The following is a 22,914-nucleotide window of genomic DNA, read 5'->3' as shown; positions in this document are numbered from 1 at the left end:
AGAAAAATGTTCAAGTTTTTAATAGCAGAAATAATACCCACATCTTCTCTTTTGGAGTTTTTGCTTAACCACTAAAAGTTGCTAAATTTATATTCCCCAGATTTCACCAAGGACTATTCAATAAAGAAGGTATTCCAGTCAGTAAAACCTCTCCAAAAAATCTTTACCTGCTTGTAATTATCTAGCTTTCTTCCTCCTATCATTTCTACTACTCTCATTGCCAATTATTTTCTTCTAATGAAAATCAAGAGACACTTCAAGAAGAATAATTTCCTTTACTTGTCAGTTCCCTTTCCCTTTCCCTTTCATTAGCACTATCTGGTGCCTGCTGCTCCTACACTTTTCCCAGCACAAGTATCTCAGAGCTCCAAGCTGACATTTCTGAAAAATGAAATCTATACCACCATTACAACATTCTTCTGACCCATTTAAATTTTTTTTGTATAATTTATTACATTTTATTTATTTTATATATATATATTCCTATACATTATTTATATGTGTCAAAATCTGAATTACAATTTGTCTGCTAAAACCTTCTTTTCAATAACTTTGTAGGAACATACTTGCATATATATAAATAAATGGAAAATCTTATGCATTCCTTTGTGATAAGACAGTGCCTATAGCATCACAGCCTGATAATACACAGATCTGTTATTGCAAGAGAACAAATGTTTGATGACTAACTTACTACAGATCAAGTCCTTAATATCTTAAAGTAGATATTCCTGTAACATCTTACCCCTCTGGTTTGTCAATGGACTGTAATGCACCAACTTGGGAGAATCCATCTCTACCTTTACATGCTTCTGTGCCTGAAAATGCCACAAGATAAACATGATGCTGTTGAAAGCAGCACAAAATATCTTTATCTACCATGCTCTTTGTAGAGCACTATCTGCAAATGGAGAGTTGAAGATATGAATTGTGTACAGTGGGAATCACTGCAATGTACAGTGGGAATCACTTCCTTGCAATGTGAAGCTGATGTACTTTGGGAGATGAGGTGTTTGCATACACGTGTGAGTGCATGTGAAGGGGGGATAAATATACTGAACAATCTTTATCCAGAAGTTTTACCTCAAACTCCAAAGTACAACACAACATATTAAGTTTGTCTATTTATGGAAATTAATATAACAATTCTAGTCCAATACAGGTAGAATAATACACCTTAGGATACTGGCGTTCAAAAATATTACTCTAGCATTTTCCCAAGGAAGTCAAGATGATCAAGCCATGATGAGCAACCTGATCTATTTGAAAACATCCCTGCTTAGCACAGGATGTTTGTACTACACGACCTTTAAAGGTCCCTTCCAACCCAAACTATTCTGAGTGTATGTTTCTATTCTGTTTAGCCTCTATAGCTTTTCTTCAGCTGTATTAGAAAAGTAGCTGTCCAGCACTATAGGCACAGACAGTATATACTTGCAATATACTGTTACTTCACTAGATTATTTTCTAAGGAAAATGACTGCTTGATTTAATATTGCTTCAGTTGTTAAACACCTTCTCATAATTAAGCCAAAGATGGTACTTTGCTGACAGTTAGTCAACACTAGAATGTTCCTTGTTTTAGATGACTGGCATAAGGTTTTCATTTTCTTTTAAGTGAAACTAGATTTTAGGAAGTATTTCTTTACTGAGATGGTGGTCAAACACTGGTGTTTGAGGCATTTGAATAATGCCCTTAACTTGGTCAGCCCTGAATTGATCAGGCAGTTGGACTAAGTGATCATTGCAGGTCCTCCCAGCTGGAACTATTCTAATGTAAATAAATTGTTAATAAATTGTTAAATAAATTATTAAATATATAAGAGACAGAAAAAGTCACTAACTGCCTCTCCCAGGGAAGGGTAAGGTGCCTAGCAATGAACATCAGGGTTGCTACATTCACTGCGAAGGTGAGAATCAAAGCATTGGCTCATGCCTATTATTGACCCAAGGGATTTCAAGACAGCAAGACTGTTGAGCTTCCATCTGGAGAAAGCCTGCTTGATTGAGAATAATTAATGTCACAGTATTTTTTCTCTAGATAATGACTTTTTCTCTCCTGTCTGAAGCACCGCTGTCATTTTACTGCTAAGGTTCCTTCCAACCTTTGCGTTATACCACCGATGTGGCAGTATAGCCATTGGAGCACTGACACCAAGGAGACAGAGGACAGAACTCTGAGAAAGGACTGCAGCGGCTAAAATGTAATCTCAAATGGAACTCGAATGATTTTGTCAGCAAGTGGTCTCACTGTGTCAAAAGATGTAAATGCCCAGCTTTTTGTTCATCATTATCTTGCTTTAAAATAACCAAGAAACAAACACTGAATTCAGTGAGGTAAGATCACTGTGAACATTTTGATTTAGAGATCTGTACAACATTTCATTATCAAACATTATTAGATAAAGCCCTGTTTTAGGTGGCCTATATTTCTGAAAGATAGTTTTCTAGTTTTCAAGCACATCACCTGTAAAACAGATATCTTCTATCTCTCTCTCTCTCACTCTGTCTTTACATTGTCAAATTCAGACACGCAACATGATTTGCAAAAGCTAAAAAAAAGACAAACCCAAACTGTGGTATGAATTTAGATGCTTAATTACACATTTAAGAACCACATCTTTTACCCTACCTTGAATGAATGGGCAAATAATCTTGACAGAATGATACATGCTTTATCATTGTTTTATCACAAGTACATCCAAAGATTTAATTTATATCTTTTACGATGTCATTCATGACAAAGACACACATAACACATAAATACATTACTAGCTAACAGCTGTATATCTCCTCTCATCATCCTGAGCTTTGAAAACTGAACACAAACATATTGGCTTGTTATCCTTTAAAAGGCATTGATGAACATTCTCTCTCTCTTTCTTCCTTTGTTTCATCTGTCAAGCATTAAGGTTTTCAACTGCCTTAGTTGCAAATTAAACTGTTATTGGGGAATTATTATCTAGGTCTATATAAAATCCTTTACTTTTGCTCCATGTATTAGGCAAAGCTGCCATTGTCTGAAGAATGCAGCAATAACACACTATAAAATATGAAATTAATAAAACAAGTGCTGTGTTTCTCGTACTATCGAATTCATAGATTTAACTAGCGTACAGAGAAGAAATGCCTGTTGTCTGTCCCTGAACACTCCCACCATTACCTCAGTGATAACAGAATGTTCTCCTGGCTCTGGAATACGTGCACAAAACCCAAACATAGTGTTTCTTAATTTTTTTCAGTTGAGAGGAGAAAAAATATCTCTTCTTTCTCATCCCCCCAAACCTGTGGCCCCTCTGATATCCCTTCATATACCTTTTGAAATGGACAATAAGCAGGAATGAAGCAATTATGAAAATGAAATGCTATTGCTTAAATATTTATAATTTTACTCTTTTAATTGAAAATGAAAAAATATCAGTCATTAGTAAGTTTCTTAGTATACTTGGTGATAGACTTTGACAAGACAGAACCTACGCCAACATTGGAAAATTACCATATTAACTTTATTTTCCCCTATTGTTTGTTTATATGCACAGGGATGTTATGGTGCTTCTAGGGATCAGTAAGATTTGTACACCTTCCTGGTTTTTTGGATGAAGAATGATCACAGTGACTGAGCAAAATCATGCTAAATAATTACTAAGAAGTCAGTAACACTCAGGTTGTCTAGAGTATCTGGCCCAGTTTTTCACTCTCTGCTACATGAAGTGGAGTTTCTGGCCAGCTCAGCTGTCTATACACAACAGGCAGAAAGGGAAAAATGGAAGGTGTATGCCAGCCTCTCTAGCCTTGCAGGATGTCAACTGGCAGCCATTTCTCTAACAATTCCCTCAACTAAGTATTCCTTTGAACTGGGATTTATGCAAATGTTTATGTCAACAAACGTCAAAAATGTCTAAGGAGGGATGAAGCAAGAACCTTCAAAATAAACAATTTATTTATAATAAATTATAATTTCATATTAAAAATAATTAATTACAACATAACTATATGTTATGGGACAACAAATGGAAAGACAAGGAGAAAAACCCCACAAACCAAAAAATCCTTTAACAACGAAACTTTTGTGGTTTTTTCTCTCATTTTTGCCTCAGAAGCTATTCAAAAACAAAACGTAAAATGGGTATCGATGGAGCTACTCATCAGCTCAAGCAATTTTAGCTACAGCCTCTCCTGCCAGCCTTTACAAAAGGGAGAATCTCTTCCACCCCAAAATATTCTTTCTATGCCTGAAACAGGTATTGGATTAGCAATACAGGTTGAGTAGGAAGCCTTAGCAGCTGGTACGGGCACCAGTTATTGAACCTGGTTCTAAACTTTAGTATCCAAAGCCCAAATGTGAAAAAAAGCATTGATTAAATAAAATCCAAATGAAAGGGCAGAAAGATTTTCAATGAAAATGTAAGATGATTTGACTGCGTTCTTCTATTTTATTCTCTACAATCTCACTGCTATGAGCTTTATTTTCCCCTATCCCCCCAAAGATTGCTTTCAAACAATGCAATTGAAATACTATCAACTTTGGCACATAAGGTTTTGCATTAATACTAGCAAAATCCTTCAGATCACAGAATATGCTGAGTTGGAAAGGACCCACAAGGATCACTGAGTCCAACCAAAGCCTAATGCTGAGATGCATAATTTTCTTCATAGCATATTCATATTCAAAAAGCTAAATTAATTCTCTTTTTTGTTTGTTTGTTTTCTCTTATGATGGTTTTGCCACTTGCATATTCAAGATTTACAATAACGACCCAGATGAATGGAGGGTTGTGCATTTCTCATATTTCTTTTTTAAAACCTGGTATTTGAGTTTTAATACATTGATTGACCATTCTGCCTAGAAGCAGAATTCCACAGCAGAAGACACACAAAACTTATGCCCAAATAGTAGATTTGAATCAAGTAAAAGGAACATAGCAGGGTGCCAATATGGAAGAGTTTAACCTTATGTGATCTCCACTCTTGTTTTCACTCAGAGAAATAAAAAAAAAAAAAACCCACAGGAATTCTATGCCAGACCAAATGTAGGAAAGATTACCATTTTAGTATAAGAAAAGTCTACTAAGTAATAAATCAATACTGAGAGAAAGAAAAATTACAGGTAAGAAAATTATTTTTTCCTTTTTCCTCTGTTATATCCACTCTTGTGGGCAGAAGTAATAATTCATAGGAGGTATCAAAGAATGACCATCATCCATCAACTGCACAGAAATGGTGATGAAAGAGTAAAATAAAATAACTCTGCCTTCCTCTCGAAACTTCAAAAAGGCCTATTTTCAAGATCTTTCAGTAACTCAATTTTTTGAAAGACGTGTTCTTTTCTGTATACATAAAAAAGTACATTTTTTACAATTTATAGCATTTAATTTCTGAGTAAATATTAAATATTCTAATAAGAGGGAGATACAAAGACAGGGGAATTTTAGACATTAGCTTTCATACAGAGAGACTTCCTTTTTCATGCACAGAGCAGATAAAATGAGTACAGGTGCAAAGCTTGGTTTCTATGAGTAGTATGAATCTTCCTTCCAAAGGTGTTTCCGAGCAGACTAGATGATTTGCTATATCTAAATACTGTATTTCAACACAGATCTAGAAAAAAATTGATTTTTCATCATCCAGAAGCATCATACCTCCTCACGATCATATATGTGGCAAAACTGAAATCTGAAAGGATGTTCCCAGATTGCCAGCTTTCCTGCCTGAAAACAATGGAGCAATTTCACTTGGCAAATTATAGCACACTATTATATGGCTTTTTCATGAAACTGTCATACAACATAGGAGAGGCAAATAAGCTTCTTTCAGGTCAGAACGGTTTAGATAGACATTATTGTCAAGACTATTTCCAAAAAGACAGAATATCTTTCCAAGTTATTGAAAAAAAATTCATTCCACCCAAACGATTAGAAAAAATAGGATAAAAGAATCACATGCTTTAGGTTGAAATCAGCCACCTGCTAGAAAGGTCCAAGAACCTCCATGCAGGTTTTTTAAGATATCAAAACAATAATACTGTTATTAAGTTAAAAAAAAAGACCTCTATTAGTGTAATACACCTGAGCATATGCCCCCTGTTTGGTCTGAAGAAATTATTTTAATGAACAGCATAATGAAAAGGAGAAGGTACTGCAGTGTGAGGGTGAAGTACAGCTGGACACGGTGGAGGAGGGTTCTTTAGCTCAGCCTTTCAGAAGCCATCTCCTATTCAAGCATTCTGATGTTTGCCTTCAAAAAAGAGTTTACTCCAAGCTCTCTCCCAAACACAGCTAATATCTTAGTATCTTCGTCAGTGTCCCACTATCTACTAGGCAAGACACTCCTTGGATGCTAAATATGCTGTACACTACATTGCTGGAGGGGGCCCCTTGGTGGTCTAGTGGTTAGGATGCAGCACTCTCACCGCTGCAGCCCAGGTTCGATTCCCGGTCAGGGAACTCCTCCGGGCAGATGGAGCTCGTCAGCCCTGTAAGGCCATCCATCTAAGAGAAGGTCACTCTAAACAAACCTACATCCTGAGGACCTCGCTGCCACCGTCCAAGCTCGCTCAGCCCCGGCAGATGAACCTCAGGATTAAAGGGTGGGCTCAGTTCAGCGCACACTGTGTCTCACCTAAAAAACCCACTGCACAGGCTCAAAGGGTAATGACCTTTCCCAAATCTTCGTTCACAAAGACTGGCCATGATGATGATGACATTGCTGAATATATAATTACAGCACAGAGATTTTACTATATGCCTTTCTCCTGCTGGCTTGAACAGTGATAGAGAAAAAAATCTGCCTGGATTATAGTTTTGCTTCAGAACTCAAATTCTGATTCACTTTCAAAGATGAACCTATTGGCATAATTAACCAGCAGTCTCCCAGGGAGGGAAAATAGTTGTTTGGGGTTTTTTGGTTTGGTTTTGTTTTGGTTTGGTTTTGATTTGGTTTCTTTTGTCTCCAGGAGGCCACACTATAGAGAACAAAAAGACTTCAAAGAAGTATTAAAGACGAAAAAATAAAACAATACATCTAGAAGAGACTTGAAAAAGCTTTAATTGAAGATTGCTTAGTACCATGCAAGTACAAACAAGAAAAACCTGCACTATAACTCTTTGTTTGTGGAAGTAATAGTAATTAAGTAAATGTTCTAAATGCATTTGTAAAGAAGGCTGTTTGCTCTGTCTCTCTCAGCTTTGGGACAGACCTACCAAGTGTTGAATCAGTCAGCACCTCAAAAATAAACAAGTTTTCAATCTACTAATGAATGGGAGACAAGGGTTTTTTTAAATTCTTATGTAATCAAAAACTACTGGATCTAGGAGATACATTATGTAGTGATCTGCAGATACTCTGTCCTGTTCCTTAGTCCCTGAAAACACTGGCTTTCTGAAGGAGCATATTTGCCAGTTAAAAGTGTGGAGCCAGGGCAGCTGCCTGAATTCAGAGCCAGAGGTGGTGCTGAATAATACAGCACAGAATGTGAGTCCAACCAAAACCATTTTGGATTATACAAGGTACCACACTTGTTAAATAAAATGTGAATTCAATTATTTTATTTGTTATTTAAAGTGCTTAGCACTTCAGGATTGGCTGAGCAACAAATACAACAAAATTCTTTTTCAACAAAACAATTATCCCAGAGGAGTAACTGTAATATGCACTTTAATCCTCAATTTTGAAACTCAGGGTGATTACACAACCTGGAATTCAGAGCATCTGATGGACACTCAAAAACATATCCATTATTTACTATTCTGAGGAAAAGACATGAACATGTCTGGCAGCTTTGAACATTTGAGTTCCAGTGTTAGATCATATCACAAATAAGCACAAGGCATTTGCCATTAGTCTAGCCAGCTCTCAGAAGTCCATTCATACACCATTGGTCCAGTTCTGATTTATTTCTTTTCACTTTAAGAAAAATTCCCCTGAGTCTCAGCTTTCATAATGTCCCTGGAGTTCCATCTACTATTCTGGAGGCAAGAATACGAATGAAGAAAGATCTCACTATTATGGGAGTAGGTAAAGAAAAGACTGGAGACAAAAGCTTGACCTCATGCAAGACACTGTCAAAGTTCCTTGACTCAGGGGAACCCAAACTTTACCCTAAGGCCCTTCTGATGGCATATATGGACACAGACAGTCATAGCTGACAGTTGAAAATTAAATGAAGGATAAAGAGATAAAAACTGTTACTCAGTTTTGTTTCAAAAGATTCTACCAATGAAAGCCCACACTTCACTCCTAGCTGTTGGGCTATCAACTCTAATGCAGCTGTTCCAACTAATCTTTGCTCTGAGTCTGTTGAGATGATGTCCAGGGTGAATACATGGATTCCTCTGCCTCAGTCACAGGGTCACTCTAAGCAACGACAGTCAAGATTTGGCCATCAGTAGTTATTCAGCTCTAGAATCAACCAAAATGCCTCAAATTAAAATGATTTGGGAAACATAAATGACTCTGGAGAAAGGCAAAGTTTTTTACATATTTCACAGAATGTTTAGAAATTTGAGCAAGAAGAAACATATCACATCCTTCTGCATGGAAGCAGATTCAATTTTAACTCAGATATTCCTGCCAGACATTTGTCTAATACATTCTCAAGTATCTCTACCAGTGGAGACTTTCCATGTCATTAGGTAATTTACTGTAGAGCTTAAACTGCTCATACAGTCACAAGGGTTTCCCTAACCCCCTACTCTCATTTACTTTGCTGCCAGCACTGCTTATCCTATCCACAATGGGCAGGAAAACTATTGCCTTCTCCTTTGCAACTATGTTTTAAGAACCTGAAAAATAATTTTGTGTTCCACTTCAGTCTGCTAACGTTTTAGTAACCAAGCCCCTTTAACACTTCTCTACACTTTCCAGACATGTGGGTCCCATTTGCTACATCTTCTTTCTTCTCTCTTTCCACCTAGTTAGCTGGCTTGCATACTTCCTGAAGGATGAAATGTGCAAGCCTGGATGCAGCATTTGTGTTGAGTCTGTATGAACTCAGAAGAAAACAGACAGACTCATCTATTTCTTCTTAGGAGCCATTTTAGCCTTCAGAACTTCAAATATGAATCCTCTGCCTTACCCATATTTCTCATTCCTGTAACAGTGCAGTCACTATTCTGAGGACACTCTTGCACAATTTCACATAGAATTGGCTTCTATTTCTTTCAAAACACTGCTCCCACTTGTCATGATCATCCTGAATGCAATCCTCCAATGTGCCTTTAATCCTCTCACCTTTGCTTCATCTGCAAATTCAGTAAGTATTTCCCAGCTGATTTTTCAAAGCTAACAACTTATTAGTAAGTATGCCTAGCATATGCAATAGCATCTGAGTTCTTAGACGAGATCACAGAATTACTCTTTTGTTTTCAATGTTATAAAATCCATAGCTACAGAACAAAATATACCTATTTCCCTTCCATTTTATCCTGAACTCTTTTCCCCTCCCAGATATACTGTCACCTAAGCAGTTTTCCTGCTCTTTATAACTGTGTTATACAATCAGTACCAAACCTCTCATTGCTGAAAGAATGTTATGACAGCATTTTACTTACTGCCCTTGCTATTGTGTAACTTAAGATAATATTTGCTTTTAAAAGCCTAAAATGTTTCTAACCTTGTATAAGCATGGCATTGTAGCTGTTACTCTTTGCAGATAATCCGCTTGATATCAATGCAGCTGTTCATACGAGTTACACAGCGGATTCCAAAAAATCCTATTTTTTTTATTATTTGTTTGGTCGTAAAGTTAACACATGTACAGTACAAAATTATTCATTACATACTTTTTGGGCAAAGCTGTTAATGTTTCTTGGACAAAGTCCCTAGTCTATTACTCTGTGCTGCCCAGTATCACAGTATATGTGGTACCCAACTCTCCGTTTTTCATGTGCCTGTGGTGAAGTCTTGTCACATGGAAGCCCACTGAATTTCAGTCTTAACCTTCATGGAAACAAAACTGATTGCTTCAACTGATCTTTCTTGTAGCAAAGGCCTGGAGGATAGGTCAGTAATCTCATTAACATATCCTACACTGGTGTGAATACTCCTACTTGAAATGTGGAGAGAGCCTAAAGACATTTCAGATGGGAGGTTCTGTGAAATAATGCATGTAATTAGGGAATGTTTCAGGATGATCAAAAGGGTGTTTTTCATCAACATCATCTCTGTTGTTTTGAGCATCCACTGAACTTTGCAGAAAGGACTTTCTGAACAAGAGGAATGCGGAACATAGCTATTATTACTGTCAAGGATGACACATAGGTGAACTATCCCCCTATTAGCTAGAAAATCACAGCTCTGGGTAATAAAAGCTCTACATTTCATCTGTGGTCTTAACTACAGAATTCTTTAAAACTATTAACAGCATCTTCTGTTTTCCTCAGAATGAAAGTTGATAAATTAGCAGCAGAGAGAAGAGTTCCTAAGCTAGACAGCTCACTTGGAGTTGTTATATAAATGGTCTTTCTGAAATGTGTCCAAGACTTAAATTACTCTGATTAGCTGATGTCTGTGGAACTGGCAACAAGCCTTTTCACTGTTGCTCTCATGGTAATTATTATTCTTGTTTCACTGCATATTTTGATAGCATTTCTCAAGTGTCTAGTTATAAATCTCTTAAAAGCCTGAGGACAGTTGAATGAGTAGAGGTAAAATAAAAACAGAACCAAGCTGATATTATCCTGGTCTTTCCTGTCCAACTATTTTTGAAGTTGAAAATAAGTGTCTCCCTACATCCAACCCGGAATGGATCAGAGCGCACTTCAAAAAAAGGAACAGGGGTGCTTTTAAGCCTCTCCATTGTATTAAATATCACAAAAGAATATGTAATTCAGCACAACAAAGTCATGAGCTACTGCAGACAGTTTGCTTCTTTTTGTTCAACTGTAAAAATAGAATTTCTAATAGTCGTCACCACCACACATTTTTCCTTGTCGATAACAGCTCTCCTCAGATTCAAGAAAGCTCTAAAAGATCTTGTTTATCTAATCTATCAGAACCAATTAATTTTACCAGAAAAATATTTCTCTCATATCCTCAAACATCAGACCTTTCGTGTTCCCATAATTCATCTCCCCAAACTGCTCTCAGCTCTGTAATTGGAATTTGTGTCTCTTTGTTCCCACAGTTCTTTCAAACACCACTTCAAGTCCCATCACTTCTCATTAACTAGTAACTTCTGCAACTCTCTTTGATAGAAGAGTCAAATCCCCACAGTCTAAACTTTGTAAATTAGCATTTATTAATCCATGTTTCACCCTGCTCTGTATTATCTGCCACTGAATCAGGAATACAAACTGCTTCTTAGTTCCTAACATGTTAAATGACTTTAGAAAGCTTCTCTTTTATTGTCCTCTGTACAAATCATTCCTTTGCACCTCGTGCTGCCCAAGAGTGACACAATGCACAAGATATTACTCTAACAGTATGGTATGACATGCCATCAAAAATCAGCTGTGAAGTATTCTCTGACAGATGCTGCAAGAAATTTTCCCTGCTGTATGATGAAAGCAGATACAAGCAATCTTAATTACTTGCACCACATTTCAGTTCTCTTTTTTCTTTTCTTCTTGATCACCCATGCCCAAAGGGCTTAATTCTGGTGGTTTTGAAAGCTTGAGTTGCGGTAATCTTAAATGAAAAATATCTTTATACTGAAGTAAAAAAAAGATAAACATGAATCATTACCAAATCTGAGTTTCCATTTCAGTGCATTCAATCTGGAAATAAGAGGCTGGCAATTTCCCAAGAGGCCAACCATAATTTTTGGTAAAGAGGGTTCCAAAAAGCTTTCTTATTCCACCAACCCAATTCTTCTCTTTAATAGTACAGAACAAAATGGCCACACAATAAACACTTCCATACATATGAATATCATGAATGCCATTGTAAAGGCAAGGAGATGAGAAGAAAATTCTTCATTACCAAGAAGTTAGATTACTAACTGAAAAATTCTCTACATGAGATACAAGATGATAGTGAAGGAAAAAATGGTGAGTGGGCTGAGGCACTCAGGAAGCCAATCCAGTGCAGACAGATTTCCCTGGACAGAAGATGATAAATGTGCAGAGGACCTGTTTGTAAACTGAAAATTCATCTAGTGGATTAGGTAGAGACAATTTTTTCCCTAGGATCTTAGCAGGGTTTTGTTATGTTTTCTCATCTGACAGTACTTTCAATTATTGAGACAGAATGACAAAAGAGCATATGTGCTCAATGATCAGAGGACCTGCACCATCAAACTGGGCATCTGCTACTCATTTCCGAAGGATGCTGCAAGTGAGACACAAGTGAAAAACAGAATACTGAATAGTCCTGAGCCAGGCCAGCTGGAGCAGGACCAAGAAGTGGGGCTATTTGTACAGGAACTTAACAAAAGTGGTCTGTAGACAGTAATTTGTACCTGGGAATGCACCCTGTAATTGTTTCATTGTATTTGATCAGCTACGTTACAGAGATGATTTAGGCATACATATGGCCAAAAAGAGACCAAAGAGCAATTGCAAAGATGATTCCATCTCAATAAAATATCTTTGGATTTGCTCCCAAATAGAGTCGAAATGTACTTCCATGACCCAGCCATTAATCTATGAAAATTTAACTAGATCTGGAGGAACTGTATCCTTGAACAGGATGCATCACAGAAATAATCATCTAATTTATGAAGCTGAAGGGTCTCCTCTGACTTGATTTCATTCTAGCCTGATTTGCACCTGCCCCATGCTGTCCTGAATTGCTCACTCCTTTTTGAAAATATTATGGCTACCTATGGCATTCACCAGCTGTAACTGCAGCTGTTATTTCTGGTCTTTTTCCTTCCATCTTCCCATGTAAACTGGCAGCCTGGTAAAAGACATTTTGCAAAGAAAATTCTGAAGCATTTCAGAAATGGTGAGTCTAATCAATTAAACGAATAACAGTTGCTCAGAATCACTAGGGGTGCAATGTTATTTATGACTTCTTTCTATTGACCGCACAGCATTTACAGAAAACATAGTCTTACTTCGATTAATTTTTAATTCAATAAGTCTTAAAAATATTTTTTCTTCTTCCTACATGGCTTCAGATAAATCCCTGAATAACCTTCTTAATAATTCTGTAAGGAGGACATAGTTTCTCAGATTTCATGGAGACAGTAACTCTTCATAAATGTGTGTTGTCTAACACAGCTTCTACTAGAAACATTTGTAATCTCACCACATTGTGGGAAAGGGAAGAGGGAAAGAATTCCTTTTCATTGAAAGCATGGTTAGCAGTGAGTTTCTTCAAAATGGTAAACGGAATCACAGAAATTGAAGTCACAAGGGACTTTCAGGACAATCTAGTCCAACTCCTGGCTCAAAGCAGATCTGTTTAGATCAGGCTGCTCAAGTCCATGTCCAAGTGAGCCTAAAGCACTTCCAAGGACAGAGACAACACAATCTCTCTGTACGTCCCATTCCAGTATTTGATCATTCTCATGGTAAGAAGAAAAATCTTAATAACTAAACAGAATATTCCACATGACTATTTTTTTACTCAAACTTTTAAAATCTATAACTGATTTAAAGTCATATTAATTACAAAATCCCCACAATTCCACGTTCATTGCTTTTTGCCCGTCAACCCCACAAATGCAAACTTTGATTTGAATTTCTTTTGTCTCTTCATCAAATATCTGAGTGGTAAATGAAAATGTGTAAATAAAATGTGTACAGAAATTCTGCACAGATGTAGAGGGAAAAAAGGATCCAGAATACAGCATGAACGTGGTAGTACATCATCCTACAGACAAAGTAAGTCTGATAATTGTCCAACTAACCATTATTAAGAAAAAGTCTTTACCCTGTCCTCTACTACTACAATACATAGAGCTACATATGTAAACAATAAGTGGTTTGCATTTCCTTACGTAAGCACCACAACTTTCATTTGTTTTATTATTTTCAAACTGGTACCAAACGGAGAACCAGTTTTATTATTTTCAAACTGGTACCAAGCGGAGATCAAACTCTTTAAAACTGCAAAGTTGTTTAACAGTCAATGTTCCTCTGCAGAATATTGGGAAAGAAGGGATTCCTGTGGAATAATAGCATTTAAGAATTTTATATATCACATCTGTAAGAATGGGACATACTCCTGAAGAACATTTTTATTGACTATTTTGGGGATGTTCACATTATCCTCTTAAGTGACTTACTCTATTTGAAATTCAGCAGAGCTCTCAGACTCCATAACTATCAGCAGTAAGTTCTTACAGGTTAAACACAAGTTTCACAAAAAACAAAACAAGGCCCAAAAAAATCACACCCTCTTGTTTTCTTCAGCCTTTTTATTTGTTCCTTTCTGTTCTACTGGATATGTTTTTCCTGTAGTATGAGAAGATGAAAGCGGAGTGTTTGGCTTGCATGCTCAATTCTTGTTAGTTTTTCCATCTTTTCTCAGTCGGCATTTTCAGAACTGAAGAGTCCAAGGCAAAAAAATATCCACTTGGGAAGGTCTTTTAATGCCGAAGTATTTTCTAGCTCATTTCTGAACCCCATTGTCTTTTGATTTCATGTAGGATGACTTTAAATAAATTCAGCATTCAAGTAAAAGACAGTAACTGATAAACCTTTAGAGAACAAGAAAAGAAAAAAAGTGCAAGGACCATTATACCCAGAACAGGTACAATGAGGAAAGCCAGGTGGTCCCTGGGTCAAACAAAGACCAAAATCGCTTATTCTAAAAACAGATATTATGTAACCTCAAAGACATGAAAATACAATAATGTTGAAAGACACCCTAAAAGAAAACCCTAAAATGGCAGGCAATGAAATCCCATGTTATCCCATTCTCATCATCAGGATGACTGGGAGTAACACAGAAAGAAGAAATCAGACATTTTATCTGCTTGCACCTCAAAGTAGGGGGTTTTTTGTTTGTTTAGTTGGTTGGGTTTTTTTAATAACTAGTACAGCTAGGGCTCTAGAAGGCCTGATAAACATTTCCAATATTGGGTAATGCTAATTCAGCAATGTCCAAGGAATTACAGTGTATGAAATGTGCACCCATAGCCATAAATGAAGATTGCTGAAGAGTTCACTGGGTCTTTTCCCTAGAAAAGCTCTCCTACAAATGGGACTAAATGAAGATATGATGGTAAGAACAGATGAAAAAATTATTACTTAAGTCAAGTTGAATCAAATTTTCACTCATTTTCTTTTCCATACTTTAAACTAAATGACCAATTGTGGTAAAATTTGACTTTTGTATCAATTGTACAGATTTTTCAGCTGCCCCTGGCTACTACCAAGAGCCTTGAATTTTACTTGGAAAATTATAGAGGCAAAAGGATATACCCTCCCCTTAACCACTTTATTTTATGTCTTGGCTTTTGTTAGGTGCTTAAGCCGCAGACTCCGACTGAAGTGATTTAGTAGCTTATATTTTCAGAGATAGTCACTCTTATTTAACTACTTATAAGTTAAATATGAAAACATGCTTCCATATTACCCCTAGGAGAGCTCCTGAGAGACAGAAGGCGAGTTCTGTCCTCAGCTGGAGGAGGCTGAACATAGGTGAGTTTGTAAAATGTTTTCTGGGTAATCTGGATCCACTTCATTACCCATCTGCACCTTGAAGGATGGAAGAGCTGGGTGGCTGATTTTAACAAAAACTTTTAGGAATTCCTTAATATGTCTCTTGGAGGTAGCACCACTTCAGTTTCCAGTGCTGGTTTCACTGCCTTATGTTAGCTGCTAATTTAAAGCTAATTGTAGAGCAGGTCACATTCAAGTCACTGGAAAAAAGCCCAGTTACTTTTATGGTGCATGACCAAGATCTAAAAGAAAATAATAAAATCATTAATTAAATTCATTTAAAAGGAAAAACAGCAACAAGCAAACACAACCCAGCTGTGGTTATTTAGAATTAGATGTAATTTTTCTAACCAGTTATGTTCCAGGTAAATAAAGGGGCCATTGCTTTTTTAAGCTTTATAAAACCCAAACCACAGAGCACCTCCTGTTGTCTCACACTGCCACACCTGGCTTGGCCTTTGTAATCACAGTATTTGGGCTGTAATTTACAGACATCTACTGGTACTTTAAGCTAGAAATTTCTCTTATCCATCCCTTCTTCTCCCTAACAACACGGAAGACAGCTGTGAAACATCAGACCTGAGAAATGAATCACTCTGGGTGCCATGCAAAAAGTCCATTATCATCAGAAGGCAAACATGTTGCTTTTTTCCATATAGGGATGAATTCAAAACATGAAATAATTAACTCATTCCCGAGAGTATGAGGGCATTCAAGCCAAAAATACTGGATGCAGAATATAGCGTCTTCATTTTACATTCATGATAATGCAGAGACTCAAAACATTCCCTCCCTTATTTATTTATGTGCAACAACAATAAACATCCTTTTCTGGGCAGCAGCAAGCATACCGGAAAATAGAGTTCTGTCTCCACTCCTATTCTGTGGTTCAAGATTGAGAAGAGAAAATCCCCAGCAGCGTGGCACAAGATAATTAAAACATAACAGACTTTACAAGTGAAGCAAACTGTACAAGAGTGACAAGATGCCAAAGCTTTGACACCTACAGTGTCCAAACAGGCAACATACCATGTAGAGACCGGGCAGAGCACAATGGCTGCTGTTCACTAGGCTATGTGAAATTCTTACTGAGACCTTGGATGACAAAGTTTACCTAGTGCATTCCTTCTGTTCCTCCACCATCAGGCTCAGTAAAGCAAACAGGCTGTGAAATCAATAGCTTCCCAATTGTTCATTTTTAGGAGAGGCACAACACTGTTTTATATAAATGAGACTGAACTGCCAACATTTCAATGAATCTGAAAGAACTTACCAGCCACTGACCCAAAAAGATAATCAGCACACATCAGTGAGCACTCAATGCTTCCCCACTAGAGAAACGGTTTAGTAATGGTGACATAACTCCTGGCTTCTGGGTCATGAGATATAAAATATCATTACTTTTCAGTAACTATCCAGTGATTCAGAGGACACAAGAAGAGTTGGCAATCATAGTCTTTTTTTTTTTTTTTTGTACTTGTGATGAGAAATTTCTGGCTAGACAAGTGATTCTCTACAGTGCCAGGCTAAAGGATGCCAAGTCTATTCTGTTCCAGCCAAGGACTCACACAGGTATTTCAGTGGGATTAACCAAGAGCTTGACAATTGACTACAAGTTTGAAGGTCACGTTGGACTGGGACCAAAGTGCTCAGCACGAAATCTCTCTTGATGAGCTTTTCTGTATAAATGTGTATTGCAAAAAAAAAAAGAGAAAGATCTTGAAAGGTCTTTAGATACCAAAAGTATTTAGATACCAAACTCCCATTGTTGTAACATGCTTAAATATCTCTGAAGATATGAGCCAAACCCCACCCTCTACACTCCCAATTACTCTATTTGTTGGGAGCCTTAGCGAAGAGGCCAGTGAAGAACAAGCCTGCAGACAGGCACATCCCACATGGCAACTTGGCAGGCTAGAGAGACTCTTTTGCAACCATACAAGTTTCTGCTTCTCCAATTTGGCTCTCAATCACAAGCATTAAAGATTCTCCAAAACAGAAAAAGAAAATGCTTCCTATACTACAACTGCCCTACAAAAGTAAGCCATAGTTAATCACAGTTGCAAACAACCAATACATTACACTGAGTCATATGCATCATTCTCCTTAATCTGTATCAGGGAAATATCTACTTTATTTATAGAGGCTTATTTCAACAGGTTAACTAAAACTCTGTTACAGCTGCGTGCCTAAGGAGAGAAGCCCTACTGGTCTTTAAAAGGACATCCACGTAGCACATTCAGCTGTGGTGCATGTTTTCTCCGTAATTTCCCTTCTCTGAGTGTGGAGTCTTTGACATGCAGAAGAATGGACAGCACTTGTCAAATTATGATTACTTCAGAAATTGAAATACATAAAATAATAACCGAGGCAATCAAATGCACACATAACTATCATTTGCTTGGAACACAGACAAGCAGATAGCAAATGATTCAATTTATAATGGATTCAGAGAAAGAAGGAGGAGTTGAAAAAAAGCAACTATATAAATACATTCTTCAGGACTTGGCAGAAAATAATGACTGAACATGGATCTCAAAAGGAAAATTAATGAATGACAACAAGAGCAGCACATGTGTAATTTGAAGATAGACTGCAAGAAAATTAAACATGTTGCTCATGGGAAAATAACCACCTTCTCCATATTTTGCTCAGAAAAAAACACATGGTTCCTAATGGAATTCAAGGCTATTATTCAATCAGAAGCTTCTCATGAAGGCAGAAACTGTGAAAGTATGCTTCCTAAAGCAAAGCCCCAGGAGATAATTGAAGCCTTGGAATCATAGCAGTGATTTTCTTGAACACTCAACCCCAGGTTACCTAAAATAAAATCCATCAGACAAGAACATACAATGAAATAACATAAAGGTGACAGTGAGTGAGATGTAAATAAAGTGGAAGAAAATAAAATGTATAAACAATCTTTGGGAAAATTATGGGTGAGTACTTGCCCATATACACATAGAAATTCAACTTTACAATATAAAGCATATACCTGCAAAAAAAATATTTTAAGAAATCCTAATTCCTTTTTGAGAGGACTGTCCATAAGTTTTACATACCTTATTAGTGTTTTAAGAGCCTTGCAATAGCTGCAGTTTTCAGAAATCAACTACAGTTTTGAAGATCACACTCAAGCAGGTTTTCTAAAGGGAACACTGAAAGAGATGGACTCGACATGTAGAAATAACCCAGATATCATAGCAATGCTATGTGAAGAGTCCCAACATCCGGTTTAAACTGATGAAGATTTAAATGGAAGCCAGACTCATAAAACAGATCCCAGTCTGACAATTCACACATAACAACTGCCTCACTAAGAGCAAGAAATATTTTTATGGAAGTTATATCTAGGAAAAAAGGTCCTATTGAATTAAAAATTCATTTCCTAAATCCTATGATGCTGCAGGATTGGAGAGAGAAGAAAACAAAACAACTGTTTTCCTCCTAGGGTCAGTACTGAAATTAAATCTGTAGTCTTCTCAGCCATGCAGCCATTTCTCAAGGTCACTCAGTGTTAAATTAAATTATTAGAAGAGCCTCATACTCCTTATATGAGGACCAGGTCCCATTCTGTGTTCCTCTTCCAGATGTTCGTAAATAATGGTGTGCTAACCTTATTATTTGCCTTCAAAGTTCCCTCACCACCAATGAACTTTGCCACTGCTGCTCTGAAGTTAAGGTCAGAGGACAGCAGAGAGAGAGATGTGTTTGCACGATTTGCCAGATACTGCTACATATAACCATTGCACTTATTAAAGTTAAATGACATCTGTGTGAAAATTCCATTGTCCCAAGTCCTGCAGCCACAGAGGCTGATGCATTTTTTTCCTAAATGAGAGAATTTAGCCATTTTTCAGTCCCAAGCTAGACAGAATGCACACCATACATCATACAAGGATGCAAAACCATCTTTCTCTGCAGCAAGTTGCAACACCAGTGAGGAAGGGTTAGAGAAAGGATTGTCAGCCTAGGGTGTAGCATGCAAGCTGGCACATCTAATTTATGAGCTAAAAAGTCTGTGGAGAGACCTTAAAATAGGGAAGCAATAAAAACTATTCAGAGTATCTAAGACCTAGTGGGCAAAGGTGGCCAAATAATGGCAAGAAATTAAATAGGCTTAATATACTACTGGTCTCTCACAGATAAGTGCCATTAGCTCCCATATACTTCATTTTCTAAAAGATCAATTACACAAGTCCTGCCACTGAATAAAGATTGTGGCTTTTACTCTAGCTTCTAGGGGAGAAAAGAAATTAGTCTGGACAGTTCAGAAATTATACAAGCAAATAAAAATGCCAGTATTATTATTTCTCAACAAATCCCATGATTTCTTGAGACTTGTGGTGTTTAATTTTGGAGTCAGTTGCACAGTAAAGCTTCATTCATGAAGGCAGGGGCACGAGTCGGTTATTGTCAGTATTGAAAAAGCCTGAACACTGCACCAGTGTGAATCTATTGTTTGCTCAAACTATACACTGGAGTAGGAAATATATAGTCCAATATCACTAAAGAAAATATAAAATTTTTCATTCTTATTATCTCCAATTACTGATAAAAATCACTTTGAAGAGCATAGTAAATTAGTACCAGGCAAAATACTGCAGCACTTGCTCCTCATAAAGAGGAGGTTTCCAACCACAGCAAAATTTGGCTGCTATATTCATGTCCTTATTACTAAAGTTTTTTCTGATATCTGCTGCCCTATAATCAGTGCTTGGATGCTAAAAATTACATGGGATATGATACTATACGTCTAATCAGTGTTTCAGTGAACCAAAGAAAAGGACTAAACCAGAAGACAAAGAAAGAATTCAATAAAGAAAAAAAAAAAGAATTCAATAGTAAACTAAATGAATGGACAAGACACACAAAATGAAAGTTTGGGTTCTCTCTCATTGTTCCCGTTTCCTGACATTTTTTGATATGCAGTAAAAAAATTATATTTATACTAAATGGGGTACTACCAAAAATCAATTCCTAAACCACAATTGCATTTAAAAGAATTGCTGCAACACATGCCTCTTCTGGGAGTCCTGTGAGCAGAGGGGCTCTTACAGCTTCTCTTCACATGATGCAGAAATGGGTGCAATTGGTATTGATGGGTCAGGGTACAAAGCTCCCTTAGCCATCCTTTCTTTTCTTGCTAAACTCTTCAAACATATGTCTTTGTGTGTGGAGAAATATGGACAACATAAATATCAGCTTGCCTGAAACCTGGAGCCCAAACAACACAGATGTGATTTCACTGCCCCTGTGATTTGAACCAGGTTGGAAACTTTCTTGCTATAGAAACCAACCAAATGTATTAAAAATTGTCACCAACCTCGAAGACAAAAGGCACAATGAAGGAAACACTGTTCTCAAAACTGCTGGAGACCAGGCACAGAAATTGATTTTCAGTTAGGTTCTTTTACAAAGACAATACTTGAAAGAACTGGGATTGAAAGTGAATCTCCTGAAAATTGGTTTGGAGACTATCCTAAACTGTAGGAGAAATTGTATCTTGCAGTCTTCATTATTTGAAGTCTTTAAATCAGATTTCTTGTAAGATAAATGCATACTGAGGTCTTAACAATACAACATCAAAGTTACAAACTCCCAGCAAACCCAAGGAATGGACACTGTTACTTAGCTGCCCACCGCAGAGCACTTGAGGTTAGTTTCATGGTGATACACACACACTGCTAAATCTTTCTGACACACAGATATTCCTAAATCTGTCTTCCAGTTTTTAAAGTAGCCTGTACGGCCCTGCTATCCTTCGGATACTCAAAAGAAAGACACTGGACAACGGAAGAGTGGTTTAGTGCTCTTTGTCCCCTGTAAACAGATTTGTAAGACTGAAATAAGCTCTAAGAAAACAAAAGCAAGGGAACATACTCTCAGCACCTCTAACAGTACAGTTACTCTGTCAGACTGACCAGACAACTTGTTTGGCCTCTCTGAAGTGGCAATTTGGGCCACTACCACTGCTTCAAGATTCTTTTTGCTACTGAACATCATTTTGAGCCCTTCTGGTTTCTTTTGCCTAAATGACATTTTAGAAAAGGAAGGAATGGCACAGAGTAAGGAGCTGGAATCCTCTCAGTGTGTTTCCCAAAAGAGCATTGCTCATTTGTCCTTTCAAAGGCTGCTTCTTCTTCTCCTGTCAGTGTGTGCTGGGACACGCAGACCTCCCCCTAGCCCTTTCTTTCTTTTTTTTTTTTTTTTTTGGATATCCTTAGATTTTTCTTGATTACATCAAATTTCTGGATTAGCTTTAAACAGCTTTTGATAGTCAAAAGATTAAAAAATAATGGTAACATTTTACCAAATGTTATCACACCAACTTTGCAATGACACAGTACATAAGTCCCATAACTGAAATCACATGACCTTCAGGAGCCAACACAATCTAAACACGGTACCTGAGCACAGCTTAATTACAGGATTAAGGAACAGGTTGTCTGATGTGCATTACATGCCTATATCCCTTCAGGGGAATGCTTGAAGGACTCAAACTAAGTGCTATGATGCTTGCTTCATTTTCAATCCTCCACTACACTGGGGCCACAGTGGTTTTAAAAACCAGTGATTAGCCATCCTCCCGACATTCATGCTGCAAGGTTTGGACAGACTGCAAAGTGGTACAGCCAGGTTATATAAGTACCTATCATAGTGTCATTATGGAAAAATCTTGAGTGAAATCTGTAGATAAACAGCCATGCCATAAAGGCTTTGTAGAAGCCAGCAGGTTAGACACACAACTGTGATGCTAAAAAATCACAGTCTTTGGGACAGCTGGAGCAGAAACAGCAAAGTTATGATATAACCCATGCCCACAGACAGCACTGCTGGTGAAACTGCAAGCCAAGTCTCCTGGACAAAAGCCCACTGGGATGCTCTCCAGGCAGCAGAAGCTGTGGCATTTGTTTTGGAGTCTAGCACGCATGATTTAAGTGTCTTTTCAGATTATAGCAAAAAGGAAATTGCAAGGCCAGAATGTAAAAAAAAGTGGATTGCCTGTGAACATGTCTACTTCTCTTACATCTCCAATCTCAGACTTCGGGCAACACCCTTCCATTGCACTGCTCCTGAAGGTGTTTATCTGTGGAAGACTGACTGAGCAGTGTTGAAGGACTCATTCATCACCTCCTGAGATGGCCATAACACTTTCCTCTGCAGTATTGCACAACAGGACCCAAAGGGAGCAGTTCAAGTTATGCAGCAGTAAAACCTGAGTTAGAACTCCAGTACTCTATAGCCAGGTGTATCCACTATATAATGTTTCATAAATTTTAAATATGCACTCATTAGAGAGCTTTTTGACTTTGAAAGGGAAGCATATTCAGAACCTCACTGCTTTACTGGTTACTGA

The 22,914-nt window shown here is 37.3% G+C and overlaps 1 protein-coding gene across 1 annotated transcript in view; it reads right to left on the bottom strand.

Annotated features, from left to right (window-relative positions):
* The window catches only part of PLXDC2 (plexin domain containing 2), a 254,160-nt gene that overhangs the window by 211,132 nt on the left and 20,114 nt on the right, over window positions 1-22,914 (bottom strand). The gene's annotated exons all lie outside the window — the stretch shown is intronic.

The sequence above is a fragment of the Manacus candei genome, unplaced genomic scaffold (assembly GCF_025592945.1).
Source record: "Manacus candei isolate 608988 ecotype Guabito, Panama unplaced genomic scaffold, ASM2559294v1 h1tg000056l, whole genome shotgun sequence".
Taxonomy (NCBI): Eukaryota; Metazoa; Chordata; class Aves; order Passeriformes; family Pipridae; genus Manacus; species Manacus candei.
This window is presented reverse-complemented; position numbering and strand designations above follow the sequence as displayed.